We start from the raw sequence: 14,757 nt of genomic DNA, 5'->3' as shown, positions 1-14,757 counted from the left end.
GGTGACCACCAGTACTTTTAGAATAGGATAACTGGAAGTATTGTGAGGGTAGGGTCAACACCAGTACTGTTAGATTAAGATTACCACCATCATTGCGAGAGCAGGATCCCCACAAGTTATGTTAGAGTAAAATCACCACCAGTAATGTTAGAATAGGATCACCACCAGTAATGTTAGAGTAGGATCACCACCAGTAATGTTAGAGTAGGATCACCACCAGTAATGTTAGAGTAGGATCACCACCATCATTGCGAGAGCAGGATCCCCACAAGTTATGTTAGAGTAAAATCACCACCAGTAATGTTAGAATAGGATCACCACCAGTCATGATACTGTATCTTCACAACCAGTGATGTTGGAATGGGGTCAGCACCAGTAATGTTAGGGAAGTGTCTTCACCGTTAATGTTAGAGTAGTGTCAACACCAGTAACGTTATAATGACGTCACCACCATTAGTGTTACAGTAGGGTCACCATCAGTAATGTTACAGTGGGGTCACCACCAGTAATACTATAGCATGGTCACCAAAAGTAACGTCACAGCACGGTCAACACCGTTAATGTTGCGGTAGAGTCACCTCCAGTAATGTTAAAGTGGAGTCACCACCAGTTATATTAGAGTGGGATCACAACCAGTTATGGTAGAGTAGGGTCTCCAACAGTAATATTACAATGGCACACCAACAGAAATATTACAATTGGGTTACCACAATTAATATTAGAATATGGTCACCAAAAGTAATGTTAGAGAAGGATCATCACCAGTCATATTAGAGTAGGATAATCAGAAGTAATGTTAGAGTAGGGTGACCACCCGTGCTTTTCGAATAGGATAACCGGAAGTAATGTTCGGGGTAGGGTCACCACCAGTATTGTTAGAGTAGGGTCAGCAGAAGTAAGATTAGAGTAGGGTCACCACCAATAATGTTAATGTAGGATCACCACCAATAATGTTAGATTAAGATCACCACCAGCAATGTTAGAATAGGGTCACCACCAGTAATATTAGAGTCGGGTAATTACCAGTACTGTTCGAGTAGGGTCACCAATGTCGTGTTTGAAAGGGAAAAAAGTGAATCAGCTGCTATGATTCTAGACTTGGGCAAGGCCGACGTCAATGGGATGACAAAGAGACTGTCCACAGTAAACTGGGCATATCTGTTAATGGGTAAAACGACTGATGATCAGTGGGAAATGTTTAAAGAAACATTTAACATGATACGGAATCGGTTTATACCCCTGAGGGGCAATAACTCTATTGCCCAAAAAAAATAGCCATGGACCAATAAAGAGGTAAGGGACAGTATAAGACAAAAGGAAAGGGCAAACAAAAAGGCAAAAAATGGAACAGATCCTGGCGAATGGGAAAGATATAAAGATCAACAAAGGGTCACAAACCAGATAGTAAGGGCTACAAAAAGAGAGTATGAAATGAAACTCGCAAGGGATATCAAAACCAATACGAAGAACTTTAATAATTATATTAGGAAAAAGAGGGTGGTCAGGAGCAGTGTTGGCCCCTTAAAAACTGAAAGTGGGGATATTGTCATTGACAATGGGGAAATGGCGGACATGTTGAACAATTACTTTGCATCAGTATTTGCTGGAAATCCCAAGAAAAATTATATTGAATCGGGGACAGGGACTCGATAAAATTAACATAAGTAAAGGGATTTAGATTCCTGGGGCATTGGGACCGGTTCTGGGGAAGGTGGGACCTGTACAAGCGTGACGGGTTACACCCGAGCAGGACCGGGACCAATGGCCTCGCGGGGGTGTTTGCTAGTGCTGTTGGGGAAGGTTTAAACTGGAGTGGCAGGGGGATGGGAACCTGAGCGGGGAGTCAGAAGGGAATAAAGTTGAGAGCACCAAGAGAGGGGAAGACCCAGGGGAATTCTTCAATACAAATAGTACAAACAGTTGTTCAAGAACAAGTGAAAGGGAAAAGCGTAGAGCCGCGGAAAGAAAGTGTACTTTAGGCACGAGAGATAAAATAAAAACTAGAAGGTGCAAGGCGATTAATCCAGCATCAAATCTGTGGCAGGGGGTTGGGAACCTGAGCAGGGAGACAGAGGAAAGCGTATCAGGAAGGGACAGAAGGTATGGAGAAAAAGGTAAAGTGTTCCAAAAGGAAAAAGCAGGAACTAAGTGTCACAAAACATATTTGAAAGTTCTTTATCTGAATGCACGTAGCATTCGTAACGAAATGGACGAGTTAACGGCACAAATAACGACGTATGGGTATGATCTTGTGGCCATTACAGAAACATGGCTGCAGGGTGACAACGACTGGGAATTAAATATGCCAGGGTACTTAACAATCAGGAAGGACAGGCAGGAAGGAAGGGGAGGTGGGGTGGCTATGTTAATAAGGGAAGGAATCACTGTAATACAGAGAAAATATATTGGGACAAAGGATCAGGATAATGAAACAGTTTGGGTAGAGATAAGGAATAACAAGGGGAAAAAAACACTCGTGGGCGTAGTATATAGGCCTCCTAATAGTTGCAACTCTGCTGGAAGAAGTATTCATCGGGAAATAGTCGGGGCATGTAATAAGGGAACAACTATAATAATGGGGGATTTTAACTATCATATTAACTGGAAAAATCAAATTGGGCAGGGCAGCCTTGAGGAAGAGTTTATTGAGTGTATTAGGGATGGATTTCTTGAGCAGTATGTAACTGATCCTACAAGGGGGCAAGCAACCTTGGACCTGGGCCTGTGTAATGAGCCAGGATGAATTAATAATATCCGAGTTAAGGATCCCCTTGGAATGAGTGATCATAACATGGTTACATTCCATATCCAATTAGAGGTTGAGAAGGTTGGTTCTCAAACAAGCGTACTGATCTTGAATAAAGGAGACTATGATGGTATGAGAGCGGAATTGATTGAAGTGGACTGGGAAAAAAGTTTAAAGGGTAAGACGGTACATGAACAGTGGCGTTCATTTGAGGAGTTATTCTACAACTTTCAAAAAATATATATTCCACTGAGGAAAAATGGGTTTAAAAGAAATGACAGCCATCAGTGGCTAAGTAAAGAAATTAAGGATAGTATCCGACTAAAAACAAGGACATATAAGGTAGCCAAACTTAGTGGGAGGATAGAAGATTGGGAAGTCTTCAAAAGACAGCAAAAAGTAACGAAAGGATTGATTAAGAAAGGGAAGATAGATTATGAAAATCAATTAGCATGAAATAAAAAACAGATAGCAAGAGTTTCTACAGTTATATAAAAAGAAAAAGGGTGGCTAAGGCAAACGTAGGTCCCTTAGAGGATGAGACCGGGAAATTAATGGTGGGAAACATGGAGATGGCAAAAATGCTGAACAAATATTTTGTTTCAGACTTCAAGGTAGAGGACACTAAGAATATCCCAACACTGGACAAACAGGGGGCTCTAGGGGGGAGGAGCTAAATACGATTAAAATCACTAAGGGATTGGTACTCATTAAATTAATGGGACTCAAGGCGGATAAATCCCCTGGACCTGATGGCTTGCATCCCAGGGTCTTGAGGGAAGTGGCAGTAGGGATTGTGGATGCTTTGGTAATAATTTTACAAAATTCTCTGGACGTGGCAAAGGTCTCGGCAGATTGAAAAACTGCTAATGTAACAACGTTATTTAAAAAGGGTAGTAGGCGGAAGGCTGGAAATTATAGACCAGTTAGCATAACATCTGTGGTGGGTAAAATTTTGGAGTCTATTATTAAGGAGACAGTAGCGGAACATTTGGATAAACATAATTTAATAGGACAAAGTCAGCATGGCTTTACGAAGGGGAAGTCATGTCTGACAAATTTGCTTGAGTTCTTTGAGGACATAACGTACAGGGTGGATAAAGGGGAACCAGTGGACGTAGTGTATTTGGACTTCCAGAAGGCATTCGACAAGGTGTCACATAAAAGATTATTGCTCAAGATAAAGAATCACTGGATTGGGGGTAATATTCTGGCATGGGTGGAGGGTTGGTTATCTAACAGGAAGCAGAGGGTTGGGATAAATGGTACATTCTCGGACTGGCAACCAGTAGCCAGTGGTGTTCCGCAGGGGTCGGTTCTGGGTCCCCAATTCTTTACAATCTATATTAACGATTTGTAGGAGGGGACCGAGTGTAACATATCAAAGTTTGCAGATGATACAAAGATGGGAGGGAAAGTAGAGAGTGAGGAGGACATAATAAACCTACAAGGGGATATAGACAGGCTGGGTGAGTGGTCGGAGATTTGGCAGATGCAATACAATGTTGGAAAATGTGAGGTTATGCACTATGGCAGGAAAAATCGGAGAGCAAGTTATTATCTCAATGGCGAGAAATTAGAAAGTACTGCAGTGCAAAGGGATCTGGGGGTCCTAGTGCAAGAAAATCAAAAGGTTAGTGTGCAGGTGCAGCAGTTGATCAAGAAGGCCAACGGAATGTTGGCTTTTATTGCTCGGGGGATAGAATATATAAACGGGGAGGTATTGCTGCAGTTATATAAGGTATGAGTGAGACCGCACCTGAAATACTGCATACAGTTTTGTTATCCATACTTAAGAAAAGACATACTTGCTCTCGAGGCAGTACAAAGAAGGTTCACTCGGTTAATCCCGTGGATGAGGGGGCGGAAATATGAGCAGAGGTTGAGTAGATTGGGACTCTACTCATTGGAGTTCAGAAGAATGAGAGGCGATCTTATTGAAACATAAGATTGTGAAGGGGCTTGATCGGGTGGATGCGGTAAGGATGTTCCCAAGGATGGGTGAAACTAGAACTAGGGGGCATAATCTTAGAATAAGGGGCTGCTCTTTCAAAACTGAGATGAGGAGAAACTTCTTCACTCAGAGGGTGGTGGGTCTGTGGAATTTGCTGCCCCATGAAGCTGTGGAAGCTACATCATTAAATAAATTTAAAACAGAAATAGACAGTTTCCTGGAAGTAAAGGGAATTAGGGGTTACGGGGAGCGGGCAGGAAATTCGACATGATTTTTGATTTTATGTTAGGATCAGATCAGCCACGATCTGATTGAATGGCGGAGCAGGCTCGAGGGGCCGATTGGCCTACTCCTGCTCCTATTTCTTATGTTCTTATGTTCTTATGTAACAGTAATGAAGAAAATAATAGCATTAAAGAGTGACAAATCCCCAGGACCAGATGGTTTCGATCCCAGGGTTTTCAAGGAAGCGGGTGAGCACATTGTGGATGCCCTAACTATAATCTTTCAAAGTTCTCTAGATTCAGGAACTGGAATTCTAGATTCGAAAATTGCACATTTCACTTCGCTTTTTAAGAAAGGAGAGAGATGGAAACCGGGGAATTTCAGATCAGTTAGCCTAACATCTGTTGTGGGTAAAATGCTGGAGTCTATAATTAAGGATCGGGTGACTGAACACCTCAAGAATTTTCAGTTGGTCAGAGATAGCCAACATGGATTTCTGAAAGGTCGGTCGTGCCTGACAAACCTGATTGAATTTTTTGAAGAGGTGACGAAAGTAGTGGGCAGGGGAATGTCAATGGATGTTATTAATATGGACTTCCAGAAGGCATTTGATAAGGTCCCACATAAGAGAATGTTAGCTAAGATAGAAGCCCATGGAATCGACGGAAAAGTACGGACTTCGTTAGGAAGTTGGCTTAGCGAAAGGCGACAGAGAGTAGGGATAATGGGAAGGTACTCACATCGGCAGGATGTGACAAGTGGAGTCCCGCAGGGATCTGTCTTGGGGCCTCAATTATTCACAATATTTATTAATGACATAGATGAAGGCATAGGTAGTCTCATATCTAAGTTTGCCGATGACACAAAGAATGGGAGCATTGTAAGCATTGTAGATGAAAACATAACATTAAAAAGCGATATTGATAGATTAGGTGAATGGGCAAAACTGTGGCAAATGGAATTCAATGTAGCCAAATGTGAGGTCATCCACTTTGGACCAAAAAAAGGATAGAACAGGGTACTTTGTAAATGGTGAAAAGTTAAAAACAGTGGATGTCCAAAGCGACTTCGGGGTTCTGGTACATCGATCACTGAAGTGTCATGAACAGGTGCAGAAAATAATCAAGAAGGCATATGTAATGTTGGCCTTTATATCCAGAGGAATAGAGTACAAGGGGGCAGAAGTTATGCTGCAGCTATACAAAACCCTGGTTAGACCGCACCTGGAGTAGTGTGAGCAGTTCTGTGCACCGCACCTTCGGAAGGATATATTGGCCTTGGAGGGAGTGCAGCGTAGGTTTACTAGAATGATACCCGGGCTTCACGGGTTAAGTTACGAGGAGAGATTGCACAAATTGGGGTTGTATTCTCTTGAGTTTCGAAGGTTAAGGGGTGATCTGATCGAAGTTTATAAGATATTAAGGGGAACAGATAGGGTGGATAGAGAGAAACGATTTCCACTGTTTGGGGATTTTAGGATTAGGGGGCACAGTCGAAAAATTAGAGCCAGACCTTTCAGGAGCGAGATTAGAAAACATTTCTACACACAGAGGGTTGTAGAAGTTTGGAACTCTCTTCCACAAACGGCAATTGATACTAGCTCAATTGCTAAATTTAAATCTGAGATAGATAGCTTTTTGGCAACCAAAGGAATTAAGGGATATGGGCCAAAGGCAGGTGTATGGAGTTCGATCACAGATCATCCAAGTTTCCTGGAAGTAAAGGGAATTAAGTGTTACGCGGAGCGGGTAGGAAATTGAACATGAAGCTCAGTTCGGATCGGTCAAGGCCCTGTGGGTGGCCGAGCGGTCCCAGGGGCTCAGTGGCCGGGTCCTGCTCCTACTTCTTGTGTTCTTTCGATTTGATGATTGGATCAGATCAGCCATGACCTTAATTAATGTAGGAGAAAGCTCGAGGGGCCGATTGGCCTACTCCTGCTCCTATTTCTTATGTTCTTATGTTCTTATCTCATCAAATGGCTGAATGGCCTACTCCTGTTCCTATGTTCCTACAAACCAGCAGCAATGTTATATCAGGATTACCACCAGTAATGTTAGAGTAGGATCACCACCAATAATGATAGCGTACGTTCACCACCATTAATGTTAGAGTAGGATCACCACCAGTAATCTTAGAGTAGGGTCACCACCAATAATGTTATAGTCGAGACGCCACCATTAATGTTACAGCAGTGTCGCCACCAGTAATGTTCGAGTAGAGTCACCACTAGTAATGTAATTGTCGAGTCGCCACCAGTATTTTTGTAGTCGAGTGGCCACCGGCAATATTATAACAGTGTCACCGCTATCAATGTTAGAATAGAGTCGCCACCAGCAATGTTATAATAGACTCACCACCTGTAATGTTCTAGCCGAGTCACCAACATTCATCATCAGAGCACAAAATTTGTTTAATCTTTGTAATGATTGAGTCAAGACTTCACTGAATTAATATGAGACCCAATGCACCTAACAGAATGCCCGGGAGGATGTTTCCCTCTTGGTTCACGGAGCATGTGCACACTCCGTTGCCTCTGGTATTGTTTTCTATTCTATGGTTATCTAGTATGTAACCATAATAAGCGCTGCATGCCGAGGGTGTAAATATTCCTGGCATACAAGTAACCATGTAAAAAAGATGGCCACGGTTTTAACATGTTAACCAATATATAGCATTAAACAGGTGTTCACATGTCTGACATTATTTACCTGGAATGCCGATCACAGCAAGGATATAATATTGTAAATAGCTGATGCCCAAGCACTGATCCTTGCGGCACCCCTCTTGTTACAACCTGCCAATCCGAAAATGACCCCAATATACATTCTCTCTGTTTTCTGTCCGTTAAGTAAACCTCAATCCATGCTAATATATTCCGTCCAATCCCATGAGCCCTGATGTGCAACAACCTCCAGTGTGGCACCTTATAAAATGCATTTTAAATATCCAAATATACCATATCCACTGATTCCCCATTACATACCTCGCTTGTTACACCCTATACCATATCCACTGATTCCCCATTACATACCTCGCTAGTTACACCCTCAAAAGTATATAATAGATTGGTCAAACACGATTTCCGTGTCATAAAACCGTGTTGACTCTGCAGAATAATATTATAATTTTCTAAGTGCCCTGTTACCACGTCGTTAATAATAGATTTTAGCATTTTCCCAGGACTGAAGTCAGGCTAACTGACCTATATTTCCCTGTTTTCTCCCTCCTTTCTTGAACACCGGGGTTACATTTGCTACATTCCAATCCGCAGGGACCAATCTAGAATTTCGATAATTCTGGAAGATGAAAACAAATACATTCACTATCTCTGCAGCCAACTCTTTTAATATCCGAGGGTGTCGGCCATCTGGTCATGGGGATTTCTCGGCTTTCAGTCCCATTAATTTCTCCAGTACATTTTCTTCACTAATCGTAATTACTATCAGTTCCTCATTCTCATTGTACCCTTGGTACCCCATTATTTTGGTATGTTTTTGTGTCTTCCAATGAGAAGACAGATGCAAAATATTTGTTTCGCGTCTCGGCCATTTCCTTATTCACCATTATGATTTCACCTGTCTTTGCCTCTAATGGACCCACGTTTACTTTCACCAATCTCTTCCTTTTTTATATACTTGTAGAAGCTCTCATAATCTGTTTTATATTTCTTGCTAGTTTACTCTCATATCCATTTTTCTCCCTCCTTATCAATTTCTTGGTCATCCTTTGCTGATTTCTAAAACCCTCCCAATCCTTAGGCTTACTAGTCTTTTCGGCAAAATTCTAAGCATCTTCTTTTAATCTAATACTATCCTTAACTTCTCTGGTTAGCCACGGTTGGATAAATTTTCCTCTGGAGTTTTTATTCCTCAAGGGAATGTATATTCGTTGATAATGTTAAAAATAATTCTTCAATATTCGCCATTGCTTATCTACCGCCATATCATTTAATCTAATTTCCCAATCGACCTTAGCCAACTCGCCGCTCTTACCCACCTAATTGGCTTTCTTTAAATTTCAGACACTCGTTTAAGACCCTTACACATTCTGCACAGCTTTGCACTCACCTCACACTTAACTGAAGATGATCAATTCTTACATTCACGCAACCCCAGGAAACACAAAGCATGAAAGAGTGTGCAGTTGATGGGAGGGAGAGTACATCTGAAGTGCGGCCTGTGGCATGCATTAGGTGTGGTGTGTGTGTGAGAAATGCGCTGTGCAGGAGGGATGACTGCAGACGGAAATGCAGAATGTGAACAATGTAATGTTCCATGTCAGCCAGCGATGGTCGCTGTGTTAAACTAAAAGAGTGAACCTGGATCGATCAGTCTGTGGAGCGGCAGACTTTTATTGTGAGGTTCGAGGATACAAGCCCCTGTTCAGGCGCTGCTTTTAACACAAGATCATAAATTCTTACATTCATGCAGCACTGCGAAACTCGAATAATTAACGCCGATCTTTCCTGCTGCCTGAATTAATTGGTTAACTTTTTCTTTAAAACGTTACATCAAAATCATTTAATGTGTAAATTGAGTGGGGTTTTAATTGATAAAAACAGCGCCAGAACAGGGTCTTGAATCCGGGACCCTCATAATAAAAGTCTGCTGCTCGACCGACAGAAATATGCAGACCCTGAAACGGATACCACACAGCGCCATAACTGACTGCAATAGTGAATTACTTCCAATCACCGGCTGACGTGGAACATTATACACTCCACATTTTGAATTTCCTAACCATAACCCTAACCCTAATGCTTCCCGCCTGTACAGCGCATTTCTCTTGCACACCCAATTGACTGCCTCCCACAGGCTTCATTTCACAAATCCGCTTCCTCCCACCAACTAAACTCGCTTTAATAGCGGCGTCAGATATGAAGATTGATGATCCTCAGGGATCTGTACTCGAGTATCTACTTTTCACCATATTTATGAATGACTCGTATGGAGCAGTAGAGTGTTGTGCATTCAAGTTTGAAGATGACGCTAAGTGAGGAGGGACAGTAAGTAGTGAAAATGGAAGCAGAAAGATACAAAGGGACGTCAACAGATTAAATGAGTGCACAAAACTATAGCAAATGGAGTTCATGATGGGCAAGTGTGAGGTCATCCACTTCGGAACCAAGAAAGATAAAGGGGAGCATTTTCGAAATGGTGAGAAGCCAAGAGCTGTAGAGGAGCACAGAGATTCCTTGGCACCAGTCTCATGAGCACTGCGTGTAATGGGTTGTATTAGTGTATTTCATGTTATCATAATAGGTACAGCACAGGAGGAGGCCACGCGGCTCATCGTGCCTGGACCGGTTCTTTGAAAGAGCTGTCGAATTAGTCCCATTCCCCTGCTCTTTCCCATACCCCTGTAAATGTTTTCCCATGAAAGATTTATCCAATTCCTTTTTGAAAGTTACTATTAAACCTGCTCCTACCGCCCTTTCAGGCAGTGCATTCGAGATCTTAACAATTGGCTCCATAAAGATATGGTTACTTCTGTCGCACCTGGCTCTTTTGCCGATCACCTGAAATATGTGTCGTCTGCCACTGGGAAGAGTTTCCCCTCATTTACTCTGTTAAAAACGTTCATGATTTTGAAAACATTTATCAAATCTCCCTTAACTTTTCTGTTCTAAGGACAACAATCCAGATTCTCCAGTCTCTAAGCAAAACTAAAGTCCCTTATCCACTTGAGTGAGTTCTTTGATGAAGTAACCGAGAGGGTTGATGAGGGTAGTGTGGTTGATGTCGGGCATTTGGACTCTGAAACGGCATTTGATAACGTAACACATAATAGTTGTAAAATTGAAGCCCGTGGGATAAAAGGAACAGTGGCACCGATGAAACAAAATTGCTTAAAGGCAAAAAGCAGAGAGCAGTGGTGAACTGCTGTTTTTCAGACTGGAGGGAAAGACACAGTGATGTTCTCCAATTGTAACCCCACAATTTAAGAAAGGAGGGAGAGAGAAAACAAGGACCTTCAGACCTGTCAGCCTGACATCAGTGGCATGGAAATGCTAGCATCTATTATAAAGGATGTGATAACAGGAAACTTAGAAAATAACAATAGGATTTGGCAGAGTTAACATGGAATTATTAAAGGGAAATCATGATTGACAAAACTATTGGGGTTCTTTGAGGACGAAACGAATAGAATAGATAAGAGGGAACCAGTGGATGTGGTGTATTTGGATTTTCAGAAGGCTTCCGATAAGGTCCCACACAGGAGGTTGGTGAACAAAGTTCGAGCACGTGGAATTTTGGCTGATGTACTGGCATCGATTGAGAATTGGTTGACAGACAGAAAACAGAGAGCAGGAATAAACCGGTCCGTTTCAGGTTGGCAGACTGTGACGAGTGGCGTTGGTGAGATCGCATCTGGAGCATTGCGCACAAATTGTGGTCTGCTTACCTAAGAAAGGATATACTTACCATAGAAGTTTCACCAGTCTGATCCCTGGGATGGCGGGATTGTCGTATGAAGAGAGATTGAGTAGATTGGAATCATAGATTCATAGAAGATTAGAACATTGAAGGAGGCCATTCGCCCCATCGAGTCTGCGCCAGCTCTATGCATGAGAAATCCAGCTAGTCCCACTGCACCGCCTTATCACCGTAGCCATGCACATTTTTTCGTTTCAAGAACTAATCCAGTTCCCTTTTGAAGACTATGATTGATTCTGCCTCCACCACTCCCTCGGGCAATGCATTCCAGACCCAAACCACACGCTGTGTATAAAAGTTTTTCTTCATATCACCTTTGGTTTATTTGCCAATCACCTCAAATCTATGCCCTCTGCTTCTTGACCCATCAACCAATGGGAGCAGTTTTTCTCCATCCACTCTGTCTGGACCCTTCATGATTTTGCACACGTCTATCAAATATCCTCTCAACCTTCTCTGTTCCAAGGAGAACAATCCCATCCTTTCCAGTCTATGCACGTAATTTAAGTCCCGCATTCTTGCTAAAGTGCGGTGCCCACAACTGGGCTCAATATTCGAGTTATAGCCGAAGCAGTGCCTTATAAAAGTTCATTCTGACTTCCTTGCTTTTGTACTCGATATCTCTATTTATAAAGCCCAGGGCCCCTTCCGATTTTTAACTGCTTTCTCCACCTTCCCTGTCACGTTCAACGATTTATGCACATACACCCACAGATCCCTCTGTTCCTCCATCCCTTTTAGAATTGTGCCCTCTCGTTTTTATTGCCTCTCCGCATTTTTCCGACCGAAATGCATCACCTCGCAATTTTCCGCGTTAAACTTGATCTGCCACGTGTCCGCCCATGCCACCAGAGTGTTTATTTCCTCTTGAAGTCGACCGCTATCATCCTCACGGTTCACTAACCTTCCAAGTTTTGTGTCATCCTAAAATTTTGAAATTGTGCTCTGTACCACCAAGTCCAAGTCATGGGTAAATATCAAGAGAAGCAATGGTCCCAGCATTGACCCCTGGGGAACACCACTGCTCACCTCCCTCGAGTCCGAAAAACAACTGCTCACTACTACATTCTGTTTGCTGTAATTTAGCCAATTCTCCATCCATATTCCTATTGCCACTTTTATTCCATGGTGCAATCGTAATAGCAAGCCTACGTGGTGGCACTTTATCCAAAGATTTTTGAAAATCCACATACACCACATCAACTGCATTGTCCTCATCTCCCCTCTCTGTTACCTCATCACAAAACTCTATCAAATTGGTTGAACACGATTTGACTTTAACAAATCCATCCTGGCTTTCCCTAATCAATCCACACTCGTCCACGTGACTGTTAATTCTGTCCCGGATTATCGTTTCCAAAAGTTTCCCAACCACCGACATTAAACTGACTGGCCTATAGTTGCTGGGTTTATCTTTATACCCTTTTTTGATCAAGGGTGTAACATTTGCAATTCCCCACTCCTCAAGCACCACCCCCGTATCTATGGATGTCTGGAAGATTATGACCAGTACCTCCACAATTTCCTTCCTTACGTCCCTCAGCTTCCAAGAGTGGATCCCATCCAGACCGGGTGACTTATCAACTTTAAGTGCAGCCAGCCTTTCTAGTATCTCCTCTTTCTCCATTTTTAGCGCATCCAGTATCTCAACTATATCTTCCTTTATCGAGACTTTGGCAGCAACTTCTTCCTTGGTAAAGACAAATGCAAAGTATTCATTTAATACCTCAACCATGCCCACTGCCCTCCATGAGAAGATCTCCTTTATGGTCCATAATTAGCCCCACCCCTCCTCTTACTACCCATTTATTGTTAACATGTCTGCAGAGGACTTTTGGATTCCCTTTAATGTTGGTCGCTAGTCGATTCTCATAATCTCTCTTTGCCCCTCTTATTTCCTTTTGCACTTCCCCGTAAAAGACACACCGTGTTTAACTAACCTGACAGAGTTTTTTGATGAGTTCCAAGAGAGGGGAGATGAGGGCAATTCAGCTGATGTGGTGCATATGGTGTTGACCGGAAGTAACCGGTTAACGGTTTTAGCTTAGTACATAGAGAAAGAGTCAATTCTCTCTTAATTCTCAATTCGCTTTATTAACGTTATTAGATCATGTCCATACCGCTTATACGTCTAGTTAGATATAGGCATGTAGTTTACAGCAGGTTATACAGGTTTATACTCAAACTAGGATTTAAACGCACACCCACTAGGTTTCTCTATTAATACTCCCCGAGTATCAAGCTTTAAACGAACACCCACTAGGTTTCCTGACGACACTCCCAGAGTGGTCCCAGAATAGAAAGGATATTATATTACCCGGAAAGGAGAGACGCTGCTGGCCAGGCAATTCTCCCTCTTACTCCCGACGTCGTCTCCACGTCCTTGACGCAGGGTTCCTTCTTCCACGAGGGTTAGTTTCCAGAGTCTCCCAGAGTCTCCTTCACAAACAAAGACACACCAACAAAAACACACACACACACACACACACACACACACACTCTCTCTCTCTCTCTCTCTCTCTTGCTCACAAACAAACAAAGACACACACTCACTCCAAGCCAGCAACTCCTCAGTTTTTATTCCCCAAGTCTGTCTTTTCGAACGATGCTGTCTTCTCCGGTTGGCTCAGAGTTGCTGGAGTGACCGATGTCATTCCCTGATTGGCTCTGTTCCAAGGGCTCAGGGTGCACACCGTCCCTTTGTCTCTGTAAGAAGCGGAACGAATTCAAACCGGTTCTGGCCAGTTCAGACCAGTGACTGAACTCGAGGTCACCTCAGTTCAAAAGGTCAGTGTCTTTGTTAGCACTTTGAATCCAGCTCAGCAGCCTTCTGCAGCCTCTGGCCAACATCTCCCCCCTTTTGATCCAAAGATCTTAGGATCATTATTCTCCCTTTCTAGGTACCACTCCTGAGGCCGTCATTGTCCCGCAATGGGTATGTTACATCCGCGATTTCATATGATTATAGAAAAAATATATAAATGGTTATATAAACAATACAAAAAGGAAGCGTATAAAATATACTTCACACACTGTCCTTATGTTGATAATCGCTTCTTCTGTTTCATTATAGCACTAACTCTCAATTGTTGCAAAATTTCATTTTTCCACCTTCTAAGCTGATATACATTGAATATGACAAGTATTAATGCACATAAAATCACAATTACAGCAGCATGTGATAAAATCCTGACCCATGGATGTATTTGAACATTAGATCCCCAATTCCAAAACTTATTCCAGAACCCAGGGTCCCGTAACAGTTCACCTGCTTTATCAGCATGCGTTTTAATTATTTTAGTGTGTTTAGTCCATTGATGAATTATCTCATTGGCTTCCTCCGCTATTTGCATCCAATCTGCAGTCAGGTGCGGAATGTGTGGTAGTTCGGTAGG

This window comes from Heptranchias perlo, unplaced genomic scaffold, assembly GCF_035084215.1.
Source record: "Heptranchias perlo isolate sHepPer1 unplaced genomic scaffold, sHepPer1.hap1 HAP1_SCAFFOLD_53, whole genome shotgun sequence".
Taxonomy (NCBI): Eukaryota; Metazoa; Chordata; class Chondrichthyes; order Hexanchiformes; family Hexanchidae; genus Heptranchias; species Heptranchias perlo.
This window is presented reverse-complemented; position numbering follows the sequence as displayed.